General features: G+C 47.3%; 1 protein-coding gene across 1 annotated transcript in view; it reads left to right on the top strand.

Moving 5' to 3' along the window:
* MADD (MAP kinase activating death domain) overlaps nucleotides 1-24941 on the top strand; it is a 2427721-nt gene that overhangs the window by 573768 nt on the left and 1829012 nt on the right. The gene's annotated exons all lie outside the window — the stretch shown is intronic.

The raw sequence follows: 24941 nt of genomic DNA, 5'->3' as shown, positions 1-24941 counted from the left end.
ACCTAAATTTTGTACTTGGAAAAACTCAGTCTTCTCTCCTTTTGAACTGGCAATCTCTGGTGTTCTCACATTCTAAACTTGGAAAAACATTTTTCGGGTAACTCACTTCTGTCAGATGAGTCTCCAAATTACAGGGTCTTATGGCAATCCCTCCCTTTTTTATTTTTCACAAGGATATGTCTTTGAGGGCCAACTTCTTCCTTTATGCCTAAAGTTGTAAACTTCCTCTTAATCAGGTCATAAATCTGTCCACCTTCTTCCATAATCCAGAAAGCAAGTGCAAAAGAATATTCTACATTTTCTGTTGAAGACAACTCTGAGTGTACCTTGATAATAGGCAAGTCAGACCAACTGTTGGTCTCTTTCCAGGATTCTAAATTAGGGAATCCAGTTTCTAAACTAGTTATTACTAATTGGATTTCTAAATCCATTGCCTTTTGCTTCACTCGTAGGTTCATAGGTGTGTACTAGGCTAATGGCCCTGGAGCCTTTCCAAGCCTAGCCCATAGGATTACCCTGGCATCTCGCCACCCAACCTTAGTTCCTAGTCCCTGTGTCGAGTAGAGCCACTGGAGTGATCTCCGGGGTGAATTTTCTATTTCCGATCCACTCATCAAGATTTCTTTTGAAGAGGGCCAGTGAGGTGCTCTGCTTGAGATGTATGGGAAGTCTATTCCATAGCATGGACAGTCTCTGGGTTATGAACCTGTTCCTCCAGCATGTTCTGTTGATTGTGGTAGTGAAGTTGAGGTCTCTGGAGCATGTGGTGAGGAGAGATTGTGATTTCTTTAGATGTAGCATTTCCAGCAGAGTTGAATCGGATATGGCTTTGTAAGTCAAGCAGAGATTGCCTCCAAGAAGGCGATATGAGACAGAGAATAGTTAGTTTTTTAATTTGTCCATATAGGACAAGTGTTTAAGGCCTAGGATCCTCTTTGTGAGGTACTTTTGAGGCCTGTCCAGTTGTTGCAGGTGTTTAGTGAAGTCTATGCCAAATGGGGCGTTGTACTCTGAGTGGCCTAATGAGGGAAGACTAGAGGGGAGACAATGACTTCTTTCTTCCTAGATGCAAAACCCTTAGTTATGAGATGTGCCACATAGAAGGACTTTCTGACCACATTGGCAATGTGGTGGTCAAAAGAGAGGTTGCTGTCAACCTGTGTTCCCAGATCTCTTATAACGCCTTCTGTGTTCAATGGACTGCCATCAGTGTGGTAATTCAAGGGAACCGGGTTTTTCCCAAAGGGGATGAAGACACATTTTTTGGCATTGAGCTTAAGGCCATGGTTCTGACACCAGTTGTTGGTCTCATTGAGGCTTTTCTGTAGGATTTCAGTATCGCTTGGGGAGTTAATAATAGCTCCCAACTTGCAATCATCTGCGAACTTTATCAGCCAGAGTCCCTTCGTGTTAGCTTGGACTTTGGAGAAGTAGATACCAAACAGGAGAGGACCCAGGACCGAACCCTGTGGGACTCAACTCATGACTGGTCGTCAGTCTGACTTGGAGTCAGCTACTTTCACACTGTGGGCTCTATCTGTGAGCCAGTTTGCAACCCACCTAGTGTTATAGGGGTTGATGCCTAGCTTAGTAAGTTTTTCTATGATTCCTGAGTGGGGAATTTTTTCAAAGGCCTTGGCCAGATCAAGGAAGGCTGTATGAACCACCTTACCTTCATCCACAGCTCTGGTGACTGACTCGAAGTCAACCAAGTTGAGCAGGCATGATCTACCTTTCACAAAACCAAACTGTGTAGGATCCAGAGTTTGGAGATTCCCTATATCCTTGTTTAGTAGGTCCATGGTGATGCATTCCATAGCTTTACATATCACCCCTCGGATGCCAACCCTGATGGTGATCCGGAGATTTTGGACAGGCCTTCGGTTTCTGAAGGTGTCTTCAAACCCACAGCTATTTCTATTAAGTCTTATGCTAAACTTAAAGCCCCCTTAAAAGTTAGGAAACCGGGTCCAGAGACCCCCCCCCCCCACAGGCCCCTATGCCTAAAAAACAGATGCTCAAGATGGCTGCGGATTTAATTACCCTTATCAGGGGTTCCCAACCCCCTCCTGACAAAAGGCCTAGACTAGAGGAAGATTATCCTTCCTCTGACCAAGCATCCATTTCCTCAGCTAACTCGGAGGACCAGGATTATTCCTTCCCTCCTTATGAAGACTCAAATGCTAAAGAGTCCATTCCCTCTGTCCCCCCCCCCCCCCCCTGAAGACTACTCTTTTTGGAAACTTTACACACCATGAAGGGAACACTTCCACTGGGAAGGCCAAGATTACTCTGACTCTAAGAAAAGACAATGTGAGTTTCTTCTTCCACAGCATAGACCCCTTGCAATTCCTCCAGTTGTAGACATTTTGGATGATGTCTACACCGAATCTAGTCTAAACCCAGACTCCTTACCTCCTGCACCAGCTAAACCAGACAGATACTGCCGAGTTCCTGATTCTCATATGTTTCTATATAAAAGCCCTGTTGCAGACCCCAAAACCATTTCCCGGGGTCCCAAAGGGGTTAAGGCCTCTACTGCTAAGAATCCACTACCTTCTGAAAGAGATTCCAGAGCATTAGAAAGATGGGGGAAGAAAGTGTATACGTCTGCCACTTTGGCCATGAGAGCCTTAAACTGCCAGTTCCACATGCTAAAATACCAGCAGTACTTGATTACACAGTTAAAGCAGAAAATGATCCCTCAGACAGATCAACCTGATTTCAAAGAGATGCAGGATTTACTGCATGCAGCAGAACAGGTGGGAAAGCATACCTTACAGTGTGGTTTTGATTCATTGGAAGCCTCATGTAGAGCAGCTGTCACAGGATCTGTAATTCGTAGACATGCTTGGCTAAAAGAGTAAGCCTTACCAGAACATGTCAAAGCAAAGTTATTGGATGCTCCATTACAGAAAGATGTGTTATTTGGTGTCAAAGCAGAGGAAGTCTTAAAGAAAATGGAAGAAAAGGCAAAATCTATGCAGACAGTCGAAGATTTTTTTTTACAGGTACAACCTCCTCGTTTCAGCAGAAACTGGCCATCAAAAAACTGGTCCTTTCCTGCATCAGACAGACCCCAAAGGGGTAGGTACAGACGCCCAAGGGGCAGAGGCCAGCCACAAGGTTCTTTCAGGCCTAGACAATGGCGTACAACAACTCAAAGAGGTGGAGACGAAAGATCTCAACCCTTCAGGAAACAAACGCAATGTCTTCCCTCTTCGCCTGCCAAGTAAAATTGCCCTGGCAGCGCCTTTGGGAGGAAGACTGGCTCTATTTCCACAAAATTTGCGCATCATAACAAAGGACAAATGGGTTCTGGATATTATTACCCGAGGCTACAGATTTCATTTTCACACTTTACCACGGATGAGAGGCATGCCAAATCTGCCTCGAAACCAATGGGCAGAGGCACAAACGCAAATTTCAGCTCTCATGGATATGAAAGCAATTCAAAAGGTACCTACAAAGGAGCAAGGTCAAGGTTTTTACTCAAGACTATTTCTAGTGCCAAGAAAGGGCAAAGCCTGGAGACCCATTTTAGACCTCTCAATTCTAAACACATACCTGGAGGTACCCAAATTCAAAATGCTCACACTACAGCAGCTTCTTCCCATGCTGGGCCAAGGAGTCTTGGCTGGTAACGTTGGACCTCAGAGGCATACCTGCATGTTCTTATCAGACAAGATTGCAGAAGATACCTCAGATTTTTGTCAGGTACAACGCATTATCAATTCTCTGCATTGCCCTTTGGCTTATGTACTGCACCCAGAGTATTTACGAAATGCCTGGCATCAGTAATTGCATACTGCAGACTACGAGGAATACAAATTTATCCATATCTGGACGACTGCCTGATCCAAGCGGACAGCAAGGACATTCTATTACAGCATCTGGCATTTGTAACAAAGCTGCCAAGTTGCCTTGGGTACACAGTAAACAAAAAGAAGTCAAAGCTAATACCCTCACAAGAGATAATATTCCTGGGTGCCAGCTTAAATACAACGGCCCAGATGGCTTACCTCACGCCAGACAAACAAAAACAACTGACTCAATACTTCAAAAAGATGGCAACTTTTACCCAGCTCACTGCAAGGAAAATCCTGCAGGCGTTTGGGTTCATGACATCCTGCATTCAACTAGTTCCATATGCAAAGCTTCATATGAGGAAATTACAATGGTACCTGAAAAAGTGTATGGACTCAACACAGGCACAGCCTCGAAACAATTATACCTCTCATTCCTTGCCTTCAAAAGAGTTCCTATGGTGGGCTCAAGCATGTCAAATAAACGAGGGTCTTCCTTTTGTCTTACCTCCAGCAAACTAAACTATGACAACAGATTCTTCAGACTATGCCTGGGGAGCACACATGGCAGGACAGTGCATACAGGGCAAATGGTCTGCAAAACAAATGCATCTACACATCAACCAAAAGGAGATGCTAGCTGTGCAAAATGCACTGACAGCCTTCAAGGACCTCTTGCATCCAGGACAACTACTAATAAGGACAGACAACACCACAGTTATGTGGTACATAAACAGGGAGGAACACACTCCTACCCTTTATGCAGACAGGCAATGACCTTGTGGAACACAGCATTGACTTACCAAGTATAACTGCAAGCACAATTCCTGCCAGGAAAGGAAAACATATTGGCAGACGAATTAAGCAGAAATATGGCAGATCCGCACGAGTGGAGACTACACCCACAAGTATTTTCAATGATAACTCAAAGGTGGGGACGCCCAGGCATAGATCTATTTGCCTCCCCCAACAATTGCCAACTACAGAAATTTTGCACAAGGACTTATCAATTCCCACTTCTGTTGACTCAGCAAAACTCTCATATCCTTCACAGTCAGCTCAGGACTTTAAATTTAGCTGCATGGAGAATAACTTGAAATCTGAAGTAGGAGAATTCATTTGTCAGCAACCTGTGGGTATGGATCCGATATCGGAGCCGAACCGGCATGGTTTATCCAGCTATGGATCCGAGCTCCTAGCTCCTCCCCTCACCCATAATGCCCTGCTCTCCCTACATGACCTCAGATCTAGTTTGCCGCGTTCATGGTGACAGCTGGATTTTGAGCTCCTGTCAGCTAAGTGCTATTTTTGGTGTTTTACTAGGGAATTTCTGTCAAAAAATACTTTTTTTGTGTGAATGTTTTAGGTTTTCCCTCTTTTAAGCTAATTTTTTGTTAAATTGGTTAACTTTGTAGTACCCTCCCCTCGCTGGTACATAGCTTGTGTGCGTGTAGATTCTTTGGGGCCTTCTGTGTGAGTGGTTAACTTAACGTTCCTTTTTGTTAAAAAAAAAAAAAAAAAAAAAAAAAAAAAGTAGATTAGTGATTAGTCTGAGGCCCCAAAGGCAATCTTTTCAAAATGCTCTGAGTGTGGCCATAAGCTATCCCCTGCTGATGGCCACACTCTATGCGTTCGATGCCTTGGGGTTTAACACCTCACCTCTGGGTGTTCAATCTGTGCAGGGTTCAACCCCAGGGCATTGAAGGAGCGGAGGTCGAAGCTGGTCTTGGTGGGACTCTTGCCCCCGGACTTGGCTTCGGCCTCCGCTCCGTTGGTAGTTACCGCTCCGGCGGTTCCTGCCTTACCTGCTCCCCCTCATCCTCCCGGGATTCAAACTCCCTCTACGGGTTCGGAGGAGAGGGAAGCCAGGAAGGAGGACCGGAGAGAGAAGCACCACAAGTGGCGGGCCGAGACCTCCGTCTCGGCCCCGCCGGCTAAGCGGGCTTCTCCGGCCTTTCTGGCTGCTGGCTCTCCTCTTCCTCGGCTCCAGTCCCCATCCTTTTCACCGGGGCCTGAGGAGGAGGAGACCCGATCTCCTTCGAGGCTATCGAGGCGGTACTGAAAGCCTACCTCGGTAGCCTCCTCGAGGTCTACCTATAGCCTCTCCAACGCGGATCTGGACCGGATGATGCGAAGGTTCATCCAGGCCCAGATGTAGATGGGAGTGCTCCTGCCCCCCCCCCCCCAGGGGGGAGCTCGACCCCATTTTTCAAGCTCATAGCTCCTTCTCCGACCCGGGCTCGGAGCCGGGCAGCTTCGGAGCCGGGGGTGGGTCGGCGCCGACAGTACTGGGTACTTCGGATCCGACCCTGCCCTCGAGTGTGTCGGATCCGACCTCTCGGAGCCTTGGTCCGAGCTTCGGATCCGAGGGACGCAGTGTGTCTTTGGCGCCGTCCTTGTCGGAGCGCACTGGTCCCTCGGATCCGAGGGGCTCGGCGCCAGCTCCTATCCACTCCTCGGATCAGAGGGGGAGCCGACTGTCAGATCCTTTGGTCGAGGCCGGCTCCCCTTCGGCTTTTGATGTAGTGGAGAGGGCTCTGTTGAGGGCATCCGGACCCCCGGCACTTGCTTCGGCTCCGTCCCGCATTCCATCTGCTCTGGGTCAGGCTTCCGTCACCCGGCCACTGGGACAGCCCGTTTCACTGCCCCAAGCAGTTCCTTTGGAACTGGACACCGCTTGCGAGGGCTCCTCGGACAGCCCCCCCGAGGAAGCACCTCGCAAGCACACGTGTAAGAGGAGGCACATAGACTCCCCTGAGTCTTTAACTGAAGACACGGACTTGGAGGAAGGGCAAGGCTCCCCAAGATCACCCCCCGAGGATGTCTCCTTTGGAGACATCATGGAAATGCTTCGTATAAGAGGTGGGTGGTCTGCCCCAAAGTCTTCCTCAGACGAGTCCGTGCTCTTGGAGGCATTTGAAGCGGGCCCGTCTACCTCTTGGGTGTCCCCTCCTGCCGACCCCCTGGTGGACGTCATTACCACCAGGGCGTGGAAGGAACCGGACACCGTGGAGCCAATCCCCAAGAGGCCGGACAGGATTCTTAGCCCCCCTGCTGACCGTGCCCACTGGAGCAAGGGACCCCCGGTAGATGCCATGTTGACGGCAGCAGCCACTAAGAGGGAACTCGAGAGTGTCCCTCAGTTCATCCTCCGAGCAAGGAGTCTCTAATGATGGACCGCTTGGGGAAGCGAATGTTTAGTTCAGCGACCTTCTCAGTGAGGGCGCTCAACTATCTGGCACATGTCATTAGGATGCAGTGCGATCTTATCAAAGAATACGCTGCATCCCCCCCCAGAGTCCATGTCGGAGGAGGACAAACTTTTGCACTCCACCCGTATAGCCACTCTTCGTTCCGTGACCAATACCTCTATGCGGTTACTGTCCCATGCTACTGAGGGAGCCGCTAGAGCTGCAGGAGTAGGCCTAGTCACGAGACACCAGGCCTGGCTCCGCCATTGCAATTTCACGGAGCCCTTCAAGGCGTCATTCGTGAATGCCCCCTTTGATGGTTCTGCCCTTTTTGGCAAGACGGTTTGCGACACCTTGGTCCAGAGCGAGAAGGACGGGAAGACGCTGTCTGCCATCGGAGTCCGCTTCTCTGTGCCCCAGAGGTCCTACTCTAGGAACCAAAAGGGCCAGAAGAAGATGTGGTTCCGGAAGTCACAGCAATCCCAACCCGCTCCGGACAACCAGTCCCTTCCGTGGCAGAGGAGGACAGGGAGCATGCCGCCCCAGGGGCAGAGGGGCTCCCAGGAATTTTGGGTCCAGAGAACCTTTCTCTGAACAGCCCACGCAGCAACCCTGAGGGGTTGCCCGACTGCTCCACTCTGGGGGCAGTCGGGGGACGTTTTTCGGAGCACCTAGCGGCATGGGAGTCCATAACATCAGACCGCTGGGTCCTCCGGATTATATCCAGAGGATACAAAATCCCATTTCTTCACGTCCCAAAACTAAAATCCCTCCCCGACGTTACACCTGATCAGAGGGAGGCCTCTTCAGCAGAAATTGGCTGTCTGCTGAGGAAAAGAGCCATCCAGCCCGTCCCCCAGACCAGATCAGATCAGGGTTCTACTCCAGGTTCTTTTTAGTGCCAAAAAAAACAGGGGACCTAAGACCCATTCTGGACCTGTCCCAATTAAACCTGGCAGTTCCCAAGGAGAAGTTCCGGATGGTCACTTTACAATCCATCCTCCCCCTTCTGGGAGAGAATCACTGGATGTGCTCTATAGACCTCAAGGATGCGTACTACCACATACTAATGGCTAATGGACAGACGGTCCAGGAGGTTTCTTCGCTTCGGCTGGGAGCCAGTCACTACCAGTTCAGGGTTCTTCCCTTTGGTCTCACCACAGCCCCCAGGGTGTTCACCAAAGTGTTAGCAGTGGTTGCGGCCCACCTGAGGCTTCAGGGGGTGCAGGTCTTTCTGTACCTGGACGACTGGCTTCTCACCGCCCCAACAAGGCATCTACTATCCTTGGCAAGAGACTCCTTTCTTCACCTAGCTCCCTGGCTAGGCATCACGGTAAACGTAGGAAAGTCCAACCTGGCCCCTACTCAGTTGATAGAATTCATAGGAGTCAGGTTAGACACGAGGAAGTTAAGGGCCTTTCTCACAACCATCAGAGTTTGGAATCTGTGACTCCAGGTGCGGGCCATCGTCCACTCCAGCTCGGTTCCGGCGGAATTGGTCCTGAGGGCACTAGGGTCTATGGCGGCAGCGATTTCTCTTCTCCCACTCGCCCGCTTGAACATGCGGGTACTTCAGTGGACGCTTCAAGTACAATGGTCATATCTTTCTCTCCCCCTGCATCACCCCATTGCAATCAGCAAGGCTTGCAAGTGGTCTCTCTTGTGGTGGCTCCATTCCACGGATCTCCACGGAGGCCGCCCCTTTTGTGCATCTCCCCCTCTTGCCACAGTGACCACGGACGCCTCCTGCCTCGGGTGGGGGGGGCATTTTGCGGGCCGGACGGTCCAAGGCACGTGGAACGACTCAGAGACCTCCCTGCATATCAATGTTCTAGAGATGAGGGCGGTGCTCTTGGCATTGCAAGCACTTCAAGCCTTTCTTCCCCTGGGAACAATTGCGATTCAGTCAAACAACATGTCTGTGGTCTGGTACATCAACAAACAGGGGGGAACCAGGTCTTACCCTTTGTCGAGAAGTCATGAGAGTGTGGGAATGGGCGATCTCCACCACCCGCTTTCTCATCGCAACGCATATTCCGGATCGGTCCAACATCCTTGCGGACAAGCTCAGTCGCACCATTCTCTCCCCGTAAGAGTGGTCTCTCAATGCTCAAGTAGCGAAATGTATTTTCGCGATCTCTTTGCTTCTCCCTTAAACACCAAGTGCGACAGTTTTTTCGCTCTAATCCCTCCTCCAGGGGATTCCCCGAGAGACGCTCTGGTGCATGCTTGGCCTCCCGGTCTTCTTTACGCATACCCCCCTCTGCCTCTGATGCTCCAGGTGCTTCAGAAAGCCTCTCGGTTGGGGTGCAGAATGATCCTCATAGCCCCATTCTGGCCTCTACAGATCTGGTTCCCTTACCTAAGGTCTCATTCAGTGAATCCACCTTGGATTCTAGATCCCATTCCGGATCTGATATCACACCCATCAAACCTACCAACTGCGAACCTGGACAACTTGAAGCTGACTGCTTGGCTGCTCCAGTTCCACTCCTAATCAGGACTCCCCGTATCTCGTCCCCAGTTAAGGCCATTCTGGTAGCGGCTCATAAACCCTCTACCAGAAAAATTTACCGCAGTAAATGGAAGCGCTTCTCCATTTGGGTGGAGCGGCAGGGTCTAGATCCCTTCACGGTTCCCCTTCCTTTGGTTCTAGACTTCCTTACTACTCTCTTTAATGATGGCGCCAGTAGTTCCACGGTCAAAGTTCAGCTAGCGGACATTTCTCATTACCAGGTTGGTCATGACTCTGGGCCTCTTATGTCTGCCAAGTTATGTAAAGTCTTCCTAAAAGGCACCTTTCTGCTTAGACCCCCTGTCAAGGAGACGGTTCCACCGTGAGATCTTTCTTTGGTTCTTCAGGCCTTGACCGCTCCCCCCTTCGAGCCTGCGGCCACAGTAGATCTAAAATTCTTGTCTCTTAAGACTGCATTTTTAGTAGCCATTACTTCAGCTGAGAGAGTTTCTGAACTTCAAGCCCTGTCCATGAAACCGCTTTACTTGGTCTTCCATCCGGACCGGGTGTGCCTCAGGATCAATCCCTCCTTTCTTCCTAAGGTAGCTTCGGAAGCGAACATTAATCAGTCCATCAACCTCCCTGTTTTCTTTCCTAAATATCAGAACAAAGGTGAATACAAGCTGCATTCCTTGGATGTTCACAGGCAGCTTCGTTTTTATCTTAACAGGACAGCTGGTCATAGGCAATCCGACCAATTGTTCATTTCCTTTGCCAAATTCAATCTGGGTAAACCAGTTTCCAAAGTCTCCTTGTCACGCTGGATTTCCTAGTGTATTCTATTAGCTTACCAAGCTTCTGGGAGGTCCGCACCGGAGGGAGTCCATGCTCATTCAACCCGGTCTGTTTCTACCTCAGAGGCCTTTAAGGCTAGGGTTCCTCTGGATGACATTTGTTCAGCAGCCACTTGGGCTTCATCTCATACCTTTATTTCTCATTACAAGCTGGATATCACATCTAGAGGTAGAGCATCCTTTGGCTCCGCGGTGCTCCGGAATATCCTTCCATGATGGCCGCCCAAGACTCAGGTAGCTGGGGGACTCTGTCCCACAGGTTGCTGACAAATGAATTCTCTTACTTCAGATTTAGAAGTTGTGTAGTTACCATAACGTTCCATCTGAGTAGGTGGATTCATTTGTCTGCAACCATCCCGCCCTCCTATCCCCCTGGCCTTGTCAGTTTCCTGCATAGGATGTATTACCCTTTGGTTAGGGTATTTGGTACAGGGCAAACTCAATCTGAGGTCATGTAGGGAGAGCAGGGCATTATGGGTGAGGGGAGGAGCTAGGAGCTCGGATCCATAGCTGGATAAACCATGCCGGTTCGGATCCATACCCCCACAGGCTGCAGACAAATGAATCCACCTACTCAGATGGAACGTTATGGTAAGTACATAACTTCTAATTATCAATCAACACTTCTCTCAAAGGACGTCCTGTATGTCATTTTGGAGGCCAGGAGGCCCAGCACCAGAAAAACTTACTCAGACAAATGGAAAAGATTTTGTGCATGGCACCAGGCTAAAGGCCAAAATCCTGGGATACCAAACATTCCTCAAATACTGCAATACTTAACTGAGATGCTACACAAAGGCCTTTCTTTCTCATCCATTAAGATCCATGCTTCAGCCATTTCAGCTCAGTATAATACGGATCCTCCCATATTCTCACATCCTTTACTAAGGCAGTTTCTCAGAGGGGCTAAGAATAAAAGACCCCCCCCCAGAAAACCTCCAACGCCAGCTTGGGATCTCAACTTCGTTTTAGAAAAATTAACACTGCCTCCTTTCGAACCAGCCTTCTCAGCAGAACTACAATACTTGTCATGGAAAACAGCTCTGTTGCTGGCTATCACCACAGCACGCAGGGTCTCAGAACTACAGGCACTCATGGCAGTGGAACCTTTCATCATTTTCTATCAGGACAGAGTCTCTTTACGAACTAACCCTACCTTTATGCCAAAGGTAGTATCCAGTATGGCTTTGAATCAGACCATTCATTTACCCACCTTTTATCCAAACCCCCAGAATAAAGGCGAAAAACTCCTTCACTCTTTGGACATTCACAGACAGCTACATTACTATTTGGATAAGACAAAGACCTTCAGAAAAACTGACCAACTCTTTGTATCCTATGCTGCAGGTTCACAAGGAAAGGCTGTTTCAAAACAGATCTCTCCAAATGGATAGCACATTGTATCCGCTTTTGCTACTCACACAATGGGAAAGCAGTGCCTGTTAATATAAGGTACCATTCTACCAGGGCTACAGCAACCTCAGCAGCCTTTCTCAGGGGGGTTCCAACCAAGGATATTCTGGAGGCAGCTACTTGAAGTTCAGTGCACACCTTTACCAAGCACTACCACCTTCCATTATACTCAAAAACCAGAGCTGGTTTTGCCACTGCAGTTCTGCAGGGCATCCTAGCTTCGCCTAACCCAGTTTAGTACGAGCCACCCATCCATAGCTTTGGGATTCAACCCAAGTGTGATGACTGCAGCAGTATAACACGATGAACATAGTACAGTTTTGTACCTACCATAAATGTAGATGTTCGAGTGTATATACTGCTGCAGTCCAGGTTATCCTCCCACCATCCCCTCTACATACCAGGGTGTTACTTATAACTCCATGTACATCAATCAATTGGATGTATGTCTATATGGTGTATTTGCTAACAGCTAGTACTATTGTTTATCTACTAAGGTATTTTTGCATACTTATTTGGATTGCCTTCCTAGGTGGGGGCACCTGGCATCTGGCGCAAGAAAAACTGAAGAAAATGGCGTCGGCTGCCTCTTTTATACCCCTGTCGCACTAACGTTGGGGAAGAAGAGACGACAACCGACGCTGGACCAAGACTTTGGGATTCGACCGACTGTGGGACCGCCTGATGGCAGGATAACCCAAGTGTGATGACTGCAGCAGTATATACACTCGAACATCTACATTTATGGTAGGTACAAAACTGTAGTTTCTGTTTCTCATTCAGCCATACTTTACTCCTCATAAGCTTTGGAGGTTACCCAGTCAAGGAAGACATAGTATAGTTGTGTAAGAATTTACCACAACAGTAGATGTCCTACTGATCACTTGTGCAGAATTCTTTCTGAGTCTACTATTCTCCTTTTTGATTTCTTCCTTTTTCCTCATGGACTGAGAGGGGCCACTGTCTTTTTGCTTCTCTTCTCTTAGCTGTTTTTATCGTTTATCAGGTGTCTACAGGTTTTTAGGCTTGGAGATGGTCTGAGGATGTACAGTTGTGAATCTACCTAAGGACCCTATTCTAAACTGTTCTTGGTTAACTGTTTTTGAAACAATCAGAAGTGTTTGGCCTGCTTGCTGTACTCTGCCTAAATATTGCTGATCTCTGGCTGCATTTTATTTTTCCCTCCCACCTGCAAAGGTGGTGGTCTTAAACTTGGTGAATTTTTAGTTGCCCTCCCCTACTATAAATCTGATTTTGGGCACCCCTCCCAGTCCCATCTAATCTGCTCATTCTACTGAGTACAGAGAGATCATTTGGGAAGACCCCCACCCCCTTAGTTTCTCAATCTTGAATTGTCTTCTTTCTCCATCCTTCCCACCTAACTTAAAAATTGCAATTTATTCAGCTGCTTTTACTATGTTTGTGCTTAATCCTACTTTATTTTGCTTTGTTGCTTGTTTTTAAGTGTTCGGTTGCATTTATTCTGCTGCATTGATTACTGTTCGTTAGTAACCTGATTAAATTATAAATTTTATTCTAAGCCTTTTGGTTTAAGCACTTGGTCTTCAGGCCTGTTGTTTTACATTAGGTAGGTTTGTGGTCTACACTCTTGTGACAGGAGGGGTAGCTTACATCCTTCCAAGTTGGGAATTGCTGGTTGAAAGTTTAGTGCATCTGTTATTCTAAAAGTGTCTTAGTTCTGGTTTAACCACTTGGGCTTCAGGCCAGTTATTTTATATTAAGAAAGTTTGGGTCTACACTCTTGTGGGAGGAGAGGGTAGCTTTTGCCTTACTGAGCTGAGAATTGCTGGTTGAAGGCTTATTGTGCCTGTTTATTTGAACTGTTTTTTTCCCTGAAATTAGTGCACCTTGTTTGCAGTAGCATAGACTAGATTCAGACATGCTGAATATAGCACTGTTTGTATACCTTGAGCACTAAACCAGGCTATCTCTTGTTGGAGAGCGTTCCCCTACACTCTAGTGGCAGGAGTGTGCATTTAGGACTTGTCTTCTTGAAGGTTGCTGGAACAGGGCTCAGTTTTGAGTTTTTTTATTGGTTAATTTGTTTAAATCACTTTGGTGTCATTTGCTACATAAGCAAGTCCAAGCCATCTGCTCTGCTGAGCTTTGCAAAACTTAAGTAGAATTTTTTAACTGTATGTTGCACTTTTGAACTGCATTTTGACCATATTACTGCTTATCTGAAGTGCTTTTTTTTACTGAAATTGTTGCATAGACTGTATTCAGACCTGCTGAATCTAGTTCTGTTTGTATAACTTGAGCACTGAACCATTCCATCTTTTGCTGGAGAGGGTTGCCTACACCCTACTGGCAGGAGTGTACAGTTAGAAACTCATCTGACTGAAAGTTGCTGGATCAGAGCTTGATCTTTCTTATTGGCTAATGTGTTTAGATCAATTTGTGCTCATTTGCTATATAGCACCGTGTTTGTACATCGCTTACTACTGCTCAGCAGTGGGCACTGTTGGTGGTTATAGATGCAAACAATTTTGTCTGCAAATTTTCCCTTTGTACTCTGCTGGTGCTCCATCAGTGGTTTCTTGTGATTGTCCCTCACTGGCAGGTGATACATTCAGCAAAGCTCCTGAGGTACCAACACAGATCCTACCTATTAGCCCTTAGTATTTTTTGTCCACTTCTGCGGTCATCTGCTTTACCTGTTCCTTCCTGTGCTCTCCCTGTTTTCTGACCACATCAACTTACCTAGCATTATGGATGGACAATTTCCCACATTTTCATAAGCCAGCCTGGTCAATATGGGCATTGTGAGACAATGTAGCAATTGCCTTATGTACACTGACAGCCCACTTTTTCTAGTCCGCACAAGTTAACTATGTGATAGATGCATCTATATCAAGAACCTAGAATCCAGGGTCTGTCATTCACCAGTCAGTCCATCTGATACTAAGCAGGTTGTCAGCATGTACACACACCTCCTGCATCTGCCAAACCAGTAATACATAAACCTACATATGTTGAGGTTCTTACAAGAAGCTTACTAAATATCAGAGACCTCCCAAACACAAGCACGCTTCACATAATACATTCTCTGCAGAAGATAGTCTACATAATATCACATACCAGTGTCTTCCCAGTCAAGCCCCTAAGGCATAACATAAAAAACAAACCTCTTGATCGTAGACAACTCAGTTGTGAGACACAACTGTCTCTGTCACCAGGTTGGATAAGGAAAAGGTCACAGTCAGCTGTCTGTCAGGTGCCTGGATCTGCCACATCACACACACACGTCTGTCAACAGTAGGCACTGTTATGACTCTGTCATAGTCTGTGTTGGTGTGAATGACTTGAGATGTACGTCACTGGACTTTATGAAGAGAGACATGACTGAGCTCTCGGATTGTGTCACAGGCATGTCCCTAGCCTTAAGCAGCATTTTACATTTGCCTAGGATGATACCTCAGTAAAGACATAAAATGATTGACCTCAACAATTGGCTTTGTTTCTGGTGTCATACAGAGGGGAACCAGTATCTGTCAGCCTGGGAAGACATGGTCGACAGACCTTGAATTTTTGCCCGAGATGATCTTCATCTGTCACCCCTGAGATTTTGGTTACTTGCTAAGGCTCTTGCCATCCCCATAGTGCCTTGTTAAGGCAATGTCACAAGATCAAATTTCCTGACATAAAAATACATTGTAAAAACAACCTCAGGGTTGCAATGCTAAACACTAGGAGTCTAAACCAGAAACTACACTCGCTGGAAGCATTCCTCACCCTGGAAGATGCTGACATTTTATGCAGTCACTGAGACCTGGTCGAAGGTTGTAGAGAGCACCCTAGGTATACCACGTTACATTTCCTTCCACACATTCAGACCACAAACTGAAGGTGTGAGAAGTAAAGGAGGTGATGAATCAATATTCTTTAAAGATAAATACACCTGTATATTGGTTAAACAGTGCGATTCCCTGGAATTATGTCAGGTGCCCATTGACTTGTAAGTAAGACCCTTCTTCAGGTCATTACCAGCTATAGGACCACCCCTCCCTGAAACAGGGTATCCACTCAGCCTAAATGGATCTACTTGAGTCAGTCAAGATACAACCAAACACCCTGGTTTTGGGTGACTTGAATTACCCATCCATATACTGGGTTAATTACACATGGTCTAACTCACTTGCCCAAAAGTTCCTGGACTTTAACTCCAGTGCTCTGTACCAGCTGGATGACACACCCACAAGGGGCTCAAACATCCTGGACCTCTTCACCAACATGGGGGACTGCTGCACCACCCCCAGTGTGTGACCATCCCTGGTGAGATATGACCACAAATCAGTCTCACTAGAAGTAATTATAACCCAAGACCTTTTCCCCCTTAGCAACAACTAAACTAAAAAACTTCTCCAAGGCCAATTACATCCTCTTATGTGATGGCATAAATAGCTTCATAGCACCTCACCCCACTGTTGGAACAGACACCTCTGCCGAGTTGTACACCAATGTGTTATACAAGCAGCTGTCCAATTGTATTGACTTTGCCATACCTAATAGAACCAAAGCAAGATATTCAAGGAAGAACAAACCTGCCTGGTGGACAAATTCCATTAATAGGCTATATAACAGGAGAAAGAAATTGCTGTTTAAGAGTAGGAAGGAACAGTCTCAAAACTAGAAACGCACCCTCCTCAACTTAAACAAGCACATAAGACTCCCAGTGAAGTCCTCCAAAGCTAACTACAAATCCAAATTAGCTTCCCTAACTAAGGTAACCACAAGACGTCCTTTAGTTACATCTATAACTTCAAAGGTAAGGCCCAGATTTGCACTGAACTTGTAGTTAATGGTACGTATATAGAACCTGTGAATATAGCAAACCTGCTGACTGACAGATTCAATGGAAACTTCACTCCCCTGTCCCTGCCACATGTACCCCAACGCATCCCTAATGCATGTCTCGCGTCCAATATCTCCAAGGAGCAGGTCTTACATGTCTTCTCCAAGGCCAAAAACACAGCCTCTATGGAATCAGACATCCTGGGCTGTGTTCTACATGGGTTAGAACAGTTAAAACAGGAATTATCACCATTGAGCATTCTTTTCAATCACAGACTAAGCACTGGCTTCATCCCAGTGGAATGGAAAACTGCTACCGCCATCCCTTTGCACAAAGGGGGGTGCATCCATGGACTCTGGCATCTATAGATCCATTAGCTTGACCAGCTTTATCTGCAAGGCAATGGAGTGAATCATCGTGGACCTTATTAACAAAGATATAGGAAATCTCCAAATGCTTGACCCCACTGAATTTGATTTTGTCAGGGAAAGATCATGCCTGTTAAACTTGGTGGACTTCTTCAAGACAGTCACAAAAGCCTTAGTTGAGGGCAAATCTGTGCAAATGGTCTACCTAAACTTAGCCAATCCCCCACTTGGGCGTAATTGATAAATTTGCCCAGCAAGTTATCAACGCATATATTGTCAGGTGGGTTGCAAACTGGCTCACTGGTAGAACTCATACGATCAAAATATGGGACTCAACCACCTCAAACGGACCCGTAACTAGTGGTGTTCCACAGGTATAGGTTCTGGGACTCCTACTGTTCGGAATCTACTTTTCCGAAATATAGGCTAAAACTAAAGGGCAGTGGCTGACAAAGTTTGCTGTTGACTGCAAACTGGAACGATCATTAAAACCCTTTGCGATATCAACATCCTGCAAGAAGGTCTTACGCAGACTAATGGCACCTGGTGCCAAAGTCATGACCTTAAACTTAATTCCAAAAAATACGTTATTCCCATCGGCAAGGGTGATGTTCCTGCAAACTACCAAATCAGTAGCAATTCCCTAAGCACAGAGTCGGTGGTGAGCGATCTTTGCACACAGGTTGACAGCAACCTTGTCTTCGATCGTCATGTCTCCACAGTGGTAAGAAGGGCATTCATTTTATATTGTCTGATAAGTAAGGGTATTGCCTGCAGAAAGAGGTTATAACCGCTTGTACTTTCACTCATCAGGCCAGTAATAGAGCACAGCACTCCCATTATGTTACTTTCCAAATACCTGCAGCAATTGGAGAGACCACAAAGATTCCTTACAAAGAAAATTCATGGTCTTCAAGATCTGTCTTATGCAGACAGATTGAAATCATTGACACCTTACTCTGTGTTGTACAGAATGCTGAGAGGTGACCTGTGCCTTGAATATAGAGCAATCTGTGACCCAGCTTTAATTGAAATGTTGCACATTCTCAAGTCAAATGGCAGATGGGTCACTCGCTCAGAGGACCTTAACCTGTGACATCAACAGAACTTGCTGGAGGGAGCTATTTGTCTCACAGAGGTTGACCCATTTTTGGAACAAGCTTCCTATTCATGTTAAACAAAGCCCCACGTTGGCCGTATTTAAGCGCAGTTTGGACGATTAGATGGGTAACTGGAAGTTCACCCCAGGGTTTCTACCTGTGTCTCTCTTGGACAGGGGCAATAGGTGCTGATTTTAGTGTCTGCTTTAACTGGACACCTTTGGTAACACTGGTTAAACTTGGCTAGGCTTGTAAGGGCCCTGGGGCCGTTAGCCTAGTAACCACCTATGATTCTGTGATCAAAAACATTTTTTCTCTTTTACACCATGGCATGTAATGCCAATAGTGCCAGGATGCTTTTCCCTCCATTCATTTATATTTCTGAGCCCCTGTTGTTTCTTATATCATCCTTAAAATATATATGTTAAGTTGTCTATCTCGCCTTCATTCTTGCTGGATGGGTTCGGAGCCGACCTCGGCTCCGACTCGGCCACTCTAAAAGCTCGAGAGTTGGTTCCACCGGCTCGAGGCTCCCTTATATCCCACAATGCTAGGCGAGAGTTACCTCAGATCTCGTTTGCCGCTACAGCTTCGAGGTTGGTTGCTTCTACCAGTTCCTGGTGAGTTTTAGCTTTTTCTATTAAAAGTTACTCTTTTTCCCCCTTTTTCAGTTTAATTCTTCTTAAATTAGTATAGTTCATAGAACTTTATCCCCGACCCTAATTTTTCCCGTTTCTTGTTTAAAAGAACCTTTGGTTCTTCCCTTGGGCCTTAGGCCTTCTCTTCCCTAGGGAGTGTTTGTGTAGTTTACTATAATTTGCTACAGTTTGTTGTACTTTATTTTTAGTATCTTTACTAAAATTGTTATTCTGACAGGGTATAACTGGTGTGTTTGAGTGTGTGTTTGTGTTCACCAGTTAGGCTATGTCAAAAGAAGCAAAGGTCTCCGGATTCAAGAAGTGTGATGCGTGCTGTCAGAAAATGTCTCTGACAGACGCTCACACTTCTTGTGTCTATTGTCTGGGGCCTTTGCACCTGCAGGACTCCTGTGCTGTTTGCCATGGCTTCAGCCCCAGGGTCCTGCAGGAAAGAAAAACAAGCTAATTCTGAGAGGCTTGTTGAAGCCTGAGGATTCCCTGTCTGTCTCAACAGGGAAGCCCTCTAAGGCATCGAGGTCTTCGGCTCCGGCTTCTGAGCCGAGACCTCAGGTTGTTCAACCTTGCCTTTATCGGCTCCGGCTGGAGCCGATAAGGCTCAGTCCACAGTTTCTGTGGCTTCGGCTCGCGGAGCCGAGGTTATCGAGGTACCCGTGTCGGCTCCGACAAGATCTTCGGAGCCGACAACCAGAAAGAGGTCTAGGTCACCTTCTCTTGGCTCCGTTCATTCGGCTCCAGGTTCTCCCCTGCTGTCTGAACGGAGCCAAAGGTCTCATTCCTCTAGGTCATCGAGGCTTTCCGATCATGACCTTCAGAGGGTGGTGAGTCGACTACTCAAGTCCGAGGCACTAGCCCAGATGCTTCAGAGCCCGACTCATCAGTCGGTGCCTGCCCCGGTCCATCAACTCTTTCCTCCTTCGACTCTTTTGTGTTCGAGCCGGGTCGTGCCGGAACCGAGACTGTGGCCACCTCGGAGCCGAGACAATTGTCTTCGGCCCCGTCGTCGGCTCCGTTTTCTTCCGTGGAGGAATCTCGGCGCCGGACTTCCCTCGTCGGCTCCGAGGGGGTGAGTGGCATCGGACCCTTGTCCGACCCCCCTCCCTCTCGGTGCTTGGCGCTGGTGAGTTCGGCTCCGACATCGCCTCGAGCCATCACTGTCGGTGCCGAGGGGGGTCCTTAGCTCCTCGGAGCGGGACCTCTGGCTCTGCCTGACAGGGGTGCTTTCGAGGTCATGCGGAGTGTGTTAGAGCCTGGCTCTACTCCACAGTCGGTTCCGCCAGCCCCTCCCTCTATGCTGCCTCAGGGCAAGTCGACTCACTCCCTCATTCCGGACGGCAGAGAGCCAGCTCCTCAAGAGCCCCTTTGGGATTTCATCCTCTTCCGAGGCCTCTCCTGATTTGGCAGAAGAGCCCCTCGGAAAGGAAGTGCAAGAGGAAGCACATTGACTCACCTGAGTCTATCACGCCGGACACAGATCTGGATGATTCTGAGGGTTCCCCGTTCCCCTTCTGAAGATGTCTCATTTGCAGACATTCTGGAGATCCTTAAACAGAGGGAAATTGGCCAGCCCTCAACCCTTCAGAGGACGAATCTGTGTATCTTGAGGCGTTTGGCTCTCGCCCTTCCACCTCCTGGGTGTCCCCCTCGACCCCCTCATGCAGGTGGTAGCTAAGAAGGCATGGACGGCTCCTGATTCAGTGGACCCCACTCCCAGGAGACCCTCCAAATTCATCACAGCTCCATCAGACAAGCAATTTTTATCAAAAGGAGTTTCTGTGGATGCTATGGTGGTAGCTGCCGCCACAAAGAAGGAACTGGCTGATCCTTCAGTGCCTGTCCATCCACCTAACAAGGAATCTAGGTCCATGGATAGGTACGGAAGCGGATGTTCTCCTCAGCGACTTTTACCATGCGTCGCTGAATTACCTGTGCCATTTCACTCGTCTTCAAAGGGACTTGGTCAAGGAAGCGAGTGAGATGTTGAAGGACCCTACAGCTGCGGGTTCCAAGAAAAATGAACACGCAGCTGGCTATCCTTAATTCCATTTCCAACTCCTCCATGCGCCTCCTCTCTTATGCGGCCGATGGAGCGAGCAGAGCCGCAGGAACAGGGGTAACCTTACGTAGGCACGCCTGGATGCGGCTATGCAATTTTGCGGAACCTTTCAAGACGTCTTTCACGAACTCCCCTTTTAATGGATCATCTCTTTTGATCCTCAAGTCAAATAAACCCTGACTAGGTGCGCGGCTGGTGGCAGGACCCTTTCTGCCGCCGGAGTCCGCTTTTCGACTCCTTCTAGGCCTTACCCCAAAGGCCAGAAGGGTGGAAAGATGTGGTTCCGTAAACAATCTCAAGGGACTTCGCCTGACGCACAGAGTCGGTTCCCCGCCAGAGGCAGAGGGGGGAACAACAATGGTAGACGTCGCCCTAGAGGCAGAGGGGGTCCGCAGAACCAGGGCAATCGAGAAACTTCCTCCGATAAGCCCTTTCAGCATCCCTGAGGTGTTGCCCGACTGCCCATCTTCGGAGGCAGTCGGGGGAAGATTGTCACTGTACCCAGAAGCCTGGCTATCCTTGACACAAGACAAATGGGTACAGTCCATCATTTCGAAGGTTATTCTATCCCCTTTCTTCGTTTTCCAAATCAGTCAAAAAAATCCCTTCCAGATGTTCCACCCGCTCAAAGGGATATAGCAGCTTTGGAAATTTCAAAACTGCTTGCAAAAAGAGCTATTCAGCCAGTGTCAGCAGACCAACAAGGATCCGGAATCTACTCAAGGTTCTTTTTAGTTCCAAAGAAAACAGGGGACTGGAGACCAATTTTGGATCTCAGTATCTTGAACAGATCGGTCAAGAAAACAAGATTTCGGATGGTCACGCTGCAATCCATTCTTCCCCTATTGGGAAAAGGAAACTGGATGTGCTCTATAGACCTTCAGGACGCGTACTATCACATAAAAATGAACAGACGCTCCAGAAGATTCCTCCGCTTCAGGCTGGGAACCAGTCATTTTCAATTCAGGGCCCTGCCCTTTGGTCTCACCACTGCCCCGGGTGTTTACCAAATGCATGGCAGTGGTAGCTTCTCACCTGAGACGACAAGGATTCCAGGTGTTTCCATATTTGGACGACTGGCTCCTCACAGCTCCCACCAAGCATCTCCTTCTGATGGCCAGAGATTACACTTTTCGCCTGTCAAAATTGGGTATCTCAATAAATTGCGAAAAGTCTGTTTTGTCGCCTTGTCGCACTATTACCTACATAGGCGCAAATTTAGATACTGTAAACATGTCTGCAACACTAACGAACCAAAGGATATCAGACATTCAAAATTGGTGTCACTACTTCTCAACAACAACAGAGCCAAAGCCAGGTTAGTTCTAAAGGTGTTGGGAATTATGGCAGCGCCATACCTCTCCTCCCATTGGCCAGATACCACATGCGGATCCTTCAGTGGATGCTCTTTTCTCAATGGTCATACCAGGAACTTCCAATGTCTCACACCATTATGATCACGCGTGCAAAAGCATCTCATGTGGTGGATGTCTTCCCCAGCTCCTGTTGGGGAGACCATTTGTTCCACCTCCTCCGGTTGCTACTCTGACAACGGATGCCTCCCTGATCGGGTGGGGGGGGGCATTATCAGGGCAGGACAGTCCAGGGCACATGGCAACCAAACGAATGCCACTTGCACATAAATGTTCTGGAGATGAGAGCAGTGCTTTTAGCGTTGCAAGCCCTTCAAGACTCTCTTCCCTTGGGAACGATTGCAATCCAGACAGACAATATGTCTGTAGTGTGGTACATCAACAAACAAGGCGGAACCAGATCATACACCCTGTGTCGAGAAGCACTCAGACTGTGGCAATGGGCGATTTCTTCTCAGCGTTTTCTGATAGCAACGCACATCCCCGGGAAGTCCAATCACATTGCGGACAAGTTGAGCAGAGCTATTCTTATGCCTCACGAGTGGTCTCTGAAAGACTCTGTAGTGAGAGATATTTCTCAAGTGGGGTCAGCCTTGCTGCGATCTTTTTGCTACTCCCCAAAACAGCAAGTGCAGAGAATACTTCACTCTATTCCCTTTACCAGGCCAACCCAGCAGGGACGCACTAGTCCAAGTTTGGCCCCGGGGACTTCTGTATGCATTTCCTCCTTTCCCACTGATCTCTCAAGTAATACAGAAAGCTATCGCTCAGAAGGCCTCATTGATCCTCATTGCGCCTTACTGGCCTCGACAAGTGTGGTTCCCCTTTCTACATCGATTTCTTTTGGAGCGACCGTGGAACCTGGACCTAGTTCCAGATCTTTTGATCCATCAGTCGGGTCAGCTTCATCGCTCCCTCTCCTCTCTGAACCTCACTGCTTGGTTCCTCCACTTCCAACAGTAGCCAGGCTTCCTCAATTATCTCACTCTGTTAGAGATATTTTGATAGCTTCCCATAAATCTTCCACTCGAAAGATTTATTTGAGTAAGTGGAAACGCTTCTCATATTGGGCACAAGGAAAGGACATAGATCCTTTCACCGCTTCCATCCAACTAGTCCTTGATTTTCTTGCTGAACTCTTCCATGCAGGTTCATCTCCATCTACTCTTAAGGTTCAATTGGCGGCTATTTCTAATTTCCATGTGGGTATTTCTGAATCTGCCCTAATGTCCCACAAACTCTGCAAAGCCTTTTTGAAAGGAGTTTTTCTTCTCAGACCTCCTGTCAGAAATCCTCCTTCTCCTTGGGACCTAAATTTAGTTCTTGCTGCTTTGATTCTTTCCCCTTTCGAACCTGCAGCTTCATGTTCCTTAAAGCTATTATCATGGAAAACTCTTTTCTGGTGGCTATCACATCAGCTAGAAGAATTTCAGAACTTCAAGCACTCAGTTGTCGTTCTCCTTACCTTGTGTTCCATAAGGACAGAGTTTCCTTACGAACTAACCCGTCCTTTTTGCCTAAGGTGGTTTCAACATCAAATCTAAACCAATGCATTGACCTCCCTGTTTTTTTCCCGGAGTATTCAAATAGGTCTGAACAGAAATTACACTACCTGGATGTTCATCGTCAATTAAGGTACTACTTGGACAGGACGAAACTATTCAGAAAATCTGATCAGCTGTTTGTCTCCTATGCGAAAGCAGAAAGGGACTTCCAGTTTCAAAGGTATCTTTATCCAGATGGCTAACATCTCTGATTACCCTTGTTTATGAAATTAGACACCAAGAACTGCCTAATAAACCTAAAGCCCATTCCACCAGAGCTTTGGCTACTTCTCTAGCCTTCCAAGACAGACTGCCTATTGACACCATTTGTGCAGCGGCTACTTGGGCTACTCCTCACACTTTTATTTCCCATTATAAGTTGGATTTAGCTTCTAGACATAGAGCTAATTTTGGTTCCACTGTTCTCAGGAGTCTGTTCCGTTAGGCCACCCGGGACAAGGTGCTAGGGACGGTCCCATCCAGCAAGAATGAAGGCGAGATAGACAACTTAACATATAGAAGTTATGTTCTTACCATAACGTTCCATGTTAGTTGTCTTCTTCGCCTTCTTCTTGGCCCCACCCTCCTTCCCTGGCCTGGACAGACCTAGAGGAGTTGTGATCGTGACCTCTCTTTCTACCACCTCTTTCTTAGTCATATGCTATTATGCATATTTCTTGTTTCAGGATATAGGTCACCCCTTTTCTTCCTGCTGTTAGAGGTGGATTCTGTTTCACTGTTGTACTGTTTTTGGTATAAGCTGGGTTAGCTTACAAACGAGATCTGAGGTAACTCTCGCCTAGCATTGTGGGATATAAGGGGAGCCTCGAGCCGGTGGAACCAACTCTCGAGCTTTTAGAGTGGCCGAGTCGGAGCCGAGGTCGGCTCCGAACCCATCCAGCAAGAAGAAGGCGAGAAGAAGACAACTAACATGGAACGTTATGGTAAGAACATAACTTCTATTTTTCCTTGGTAGCTGCACCGAAGATTTCACATGACCTTTATCCCTTTCACATCAGTGCAAGGAATACTGTGAAGATGCAATCGTAGACATGAAGGATACACCAGCACATGTACTGGTACCAGTCCATTAAGGATTATGGATGTATCCAAATTTTGTCCCTAGGGCAATGTTAGTGAGGGATACCCTAGAATTTATTTGCACCATGGTTTAGTAAAAGTTTAGAAAGCTGTTTTGATTACAAATGTCCCAAAAATGTTTAGAAGTGATAGAGCAGAATATACAGCAGTGACCTCAGCAGATGCTGTGATATTACTGGTAGGTATCAGAGGACTTAAGAGTAAATGA

Source organism: Protopterus annectens, chromosome 9.part0, assembly GCF_019279795.1.
Source record: "Protopterus annectens isolate FY-2018-M chromosome 9.part0, PAN1.0, whole genome shotgun sequence".
Lineage (NCBI taxonomy): Eukaryota > Metazoa > Chordata > Ceratodontiformes > Protopteridae > Protopterus > Protopterus annectens.
This window is presented reverse-complemented; position numbering and strand designations above follow the sequence as displayed.